A 4,904-nucleotide genomic window follows, 5' to 3' on the forward strand; every position below is an offset into this window, starting at 1 on the left:
GCTACACGGCAGCCTGGTGGACCTGCGGCGCACAGCATCATTTAGCAGGCAGCGTGTCCATTTGAGTGATTGACGAAGAAGAAGAAGAAGACGAGCACAAGTTAGCACCATGCTATAGTAATGGCACTGACACTTGAAGAAGCGCAACGGTGAAGATATCAACAGACTCCAGAAAGCTCCTTCCAGCAAACGAACTACCTTAAAATCATCGACGGCATTTTGCTTTCATACAGTTTTAAACCTAGGACATTTGAGTATTTATCTTTGAAGTTGGCCTGTTTGATAGACACCATGTTCTTTCTCAGAGAAAACCTTTTACAAGCATATAAACGGTATTAGTTTACAACTGACTATGGTTAATCTTTAGTAAAGATGCAAAACAAGTTCGGTTTTCATTCCTTTATTGGTAAACTCCCAATGACGTCCACTGTCACACATCTGAGTCTTTGTACCCTCGTTGGATCACCTTGTAGAGAGATTTCGAGAAGTAGCCTGTAAAAAGGTACACAAGCATAAGTATGCAATCATAATTAGAGGGAAAGAATACACAGACATAAAGACAATATTAGTTTCAAGGTTAAAATGCTTAGTTCTCAATTCTAAGAAATAGCCTCCAAGCGGTATTAGTTTAAAGGTTAGAATGTTTGGTCTTTAGTAAAGAACATACACATTTAGTTTTTTCTTTATTTAATAGTATACCCTGTTATCAAATGATGCTCACCTCTATCGTCATATGTCTGGGTCTTCTAATCGCTTGTGGGACATCAATTGAAGAGAGATTCTGAGAAGTAGCCTGTAAATAAGTACACATGCATAAGTATACAATCATAATTAGATGGAACACACACACACACACACAAATATAAAAGCTAATACAAAAGAAACACATCCTACCTCTCGTTCCTTTCTGGTTATAAAATCCACTGTACAGAGTTGCTGCCCTTTGGTCATCTCATGGGAGAATATGGCTTCTGTGATTCCAATGAAAAGTATTATTAGAAATATCAAAAAACAAAAAAATAAATGAGTCAAGAAACAAATACAAATTTTGTGTACATTCACAAGCACAAAACAGCACAGACATACCAGGCGGTATTAGTTTAAATTAGAATGGTTAGTCTTAGTAAAGAACATACACATTTAGTTTTTCTTTATTTAATAGTATACCGTATCAAATGATGCTCACCTTATCGTCATACAGCACTCATATAATTCTGACCTCCAAGGTACAGATGCATAAGCAACAATCAGAATTAGATGCTGTTACCTGTCTTTACACATGTGCTGTCCTTTGCTTGTCCTGTCCAAGGATACATGGCTTCTGTGATTTCCAATTACAAAAACAGATAAGAAATATCTAAAAATAAACAACTTAATTGGAGATTAACAGAAATTTGCAAGCATAAAAACACACACACATACATAGAGAAATATTCAGTTACAAGCACATTTTTTTCTTCCTTTGATGTACATCCTGCTACAATGATGCTCACCTTATTGTCCAATGTCTGGTCTTCTCATTGCTGTGCGACATCAATTGAAGAGAGATTCTGAGAAGTAGCCTGTAAATAGGTACACATGCAACAGTATTACAATCATAATTAGATGAACACACACACACACACACACCACACACAATACAATATACAAAAGCTAATACAAAAGAAACACATCCTACCTCTCGTCCTTTCTGGTTATAAAATCCACTGTACAGAGTGCTGCCCTTTGGTTGTCATCTCACGGGAGAATATGGCTTCTGTGATTTCCAATGAAAAGTATTATTAGAAATATCAAAAAACAAAAGAATAAATTGAGTCAAGGAAACAAATACAAATTTGTATACATTGACAAGCACAAATACAGCACAGACATACAGGCGGTATTAGTTTAAAGGTTAGAATGGTTAGTCTTTAGTAAAGAACATACACATTTAGTTTTTTCTTTATTTAATAGTATACCCTGTATCAAATGATGCTCACCTCTATCGTCATATTTCTGTCTTCTTAGCACTCGGGGATATCAATTCTGAGAAATAGCCTCCAAAATAGTACAGATGCATAAGCCAACAATCAGAATTAGATGGAACACACGAAAACATTACAAAATACCAAAAATATAAAACAAACATGTCCTACCTCTTTTTCTGGTTACACATGGCACTGTCAAGAAATCTGTCCTTTGCTGTCCTGTCCAAGATACAATGGCTTCTGATTTCAATTACAAAAGCAGATAAGAAATATCCTAAAATAAACAACTTAATTGGAGATTAACAGACAAATTTGCAAGCATAAAAACACACACACATACATAGAGACAATATTCATTTAAAGGTTAGAATGGTTAATCTTTAGTAAAGATACAAGCACATTTCATTTTTCTTCCTTTGATGGTACATCCTGCTAACAAATGATGCTCACCTCTATTGTCCAATGTCTGGGTCTTCTCATGCTTGTGCGACATCAATTGAAGAGAGATTCTGAGAAGTAGCCTGTAAATAGGTACACATGCATAAGTATACAATCATAATTAGATGGAACACACACACACACACACACACACACACAAAATACAATATACAAAAGCTAATACAAAAGAAACACATCCTACCTCTCGTTCCTTTCTGGTTATAAAATCCACTGTACAGAGTTGCTGCCCTTTGGTTGTCATCTCACGGGAGAATATGGCTTCTGTGATTTCCAATGAAAAGTATTATTAGAAATATCAAAAAAAAAAAAGAATAAAATTGAGTCAAGGAACAAATACAAATTTGTATACATTGACAAGCACAAAACAGCACAGACATACAGGGTATTAGTTTAAAGGTTAGAATGGTTAGTCTTTAGTAAAGAACATACACATTTAGTTTTCTTTATTTAATATATACCGTTATCAAATGATGCTCACCTCTATCGTCATATTCTGGGTCTTCTAATAGCACTGTGGGATATCAATTGAAAAGAGATTCTGAGAAGTAGCCTCCAAAATAAGTACACATGCATAAGTTATACAATCAGAATTAAAGTTGGAACACATGAAAACATTACAAAATACAAAAGATATATAACAAACATCCTACCTCTCGTTCTTTCTGTTTACACATGGCACTGTCAAGTTGCTGTCCTTTGCTTGTCCTGTCAAGGATATATGGCTTCTGTGATTTCCAATTACAAAAAGATAAGAAATATCATAAAAAAAAACTTAATTGGAGATTAACAGGACAATTGCAAGCATAAAAACACACACACACATACATACAGCGAAATATTATTAAAAGTTTAGACATGGTTAATCGTTTAGTAAAGATACAACACATTTCATTTTTTCTTCTCCTTTGATGGTACATCTGCTATCAAATGATGCTCACCTCTACGTTGTCGCAATGTCTGGGTCTTCCTACACGGTTGTGCGAATCAATTTGAATAGAGATTCTGAGAAATAGCTGTAAATAAGTACACTGCATAAGTATGACAATCATAATTAGATGGTGAACCAGCACACACACACACACACACACACAAATAAATATACAAAAGCTAATACAATAGAAGAAACACATCCTACCTTCTCGTTCTTTTGTTATAAAACATCCACCTGTACAGAGTTGTGCCTTTGGTTGTCATCGTCACGGGAGAATATGCTTCTGTGATTTCCACATGAAAAGTATTATTAGAGAATATCAAAAACAAAAGAATAATTGAGTCAAGAAACAAATACAAATTTGTATAGCATTGACAAAGCACAAAACAGCACAGACATACAGGTCGTATTTCAGTTAAAGGTTAGAATGGTTTAGTCCTTAGTAAGACATACACATTTAGTTTTTCTTTATTTAATAGTATATACCCTGTTATCAAATGATGCTCACCTTATCGTCATATTTTCTGGTCTTCTAGCATCGTGGGATATCAAATTCTGAGAAAATAGCCTCCAAAATAGGTACAGATGCATAAGCCAACAATCAGAATTCTGATGGAACACATGAAAACATTACAAAATACAAAAAGATAATATAAACAAACATGTCCTACTCATCGTTTCTTTCTGGTTAACACAATGGAGAACTGTCAAGAAATGCTGTATTTGTGGTGTCTACAAGGATACAATGGCTCTGGATTTCCATTACAAAAACAGATAAGAAATATTCCTAAAAATAAAAACAATTAATTGGAGATTAACAGAACAATTTGCAAGCATAAAAACCACACACATACACTAGAACAATATCATTTAAAGTTTAGAATGGTTAATCTTAGTAAAGATACAAAAGCAATTTCATTTTTTTTGCTTCCTTTGATGGTACATCCTGCTAACCGAATGCCACCTCTATTGTCAATGTCTGAGTCTTCTCATCGCTTGCGACATCATATTGAAGAGAGATTCGAGAAGTAGCTGTAAATAGGTACATCATGCATAAGTATAACTACAATAAAAGATTGAACACGACACACAAAAATCACAACACACTACAAAAAATACAATACAAAAGCTAATACAAAAGAACAATCCTACGGTCTCGTTCCTTTCTGTATAAAATCCATGTAACAGATGCTGCCCTTTTGTTTGTCATAATAACGGAGAATTGCTTCTGATTCCATGAAAAGTAATTAGAAATATCAAAAAAAACAAAAGAATAAAGTTGAGTCAGGAAACAAATACAAATTTGTATACATTGCAAGCACAAACAGCAACAGACACATACAGGCGGTATTAGTTTAAAGGTTAAATGGTTAGGTCCTTTAGTAAAGAACATACACACATTTAGTTTTTTTATTTAATAGATAATCCCTGTTATCAATGATGCTCACCTCTATCGCATCTTTCTGGGTCTTCTTAGCCCGTCCTGTTGCATCAATTCAAAGAAAATAGGCTCAAAATAATAGGTCCACGATGAGTAAGCCAACAAT

General features: G+C 34.3%; 1 long non-coding RNA gene across 1 annotated transcript; it reads right to left on the bottom strand.

The window, feature by feature from the left end:
• Nucleotides 1-389: 389 nt before the first annotated feature.
• LOC112568775 lies at nucleotides 390-2,668 on the bottom strand. Its single transcript, XR_003100177.1, has 3 exons — nucleotides 2,608-2,668; nucleotides 722-793; nucleotides 390-492 (listed from the first exon to the last, which is right to left on the bottom strand). It is a non-coding gene; the product is annotated as an uncharacterized LOC112568775 (long non-coding RNA).
• Between the last annotated feature and the right edge of the window lie 2,236 nt (nucleotides 2,669-4,904).

The sequence above is a fragment of the Pomacea canaliculata genome, linkage group LG7 (genome assembly GCF_003073045.1).
Source record: "Pomacea canaliculata isolate SZHN2017 linkage group LG7, ASM307304v1, whole genome shotgun sequence".
NCBI lineage: Eukaryota > Metazoa > Mollusca > Gastropoda > Architaenioglossa > Ampullariidae > Pomacea > Pomacea canaliculata.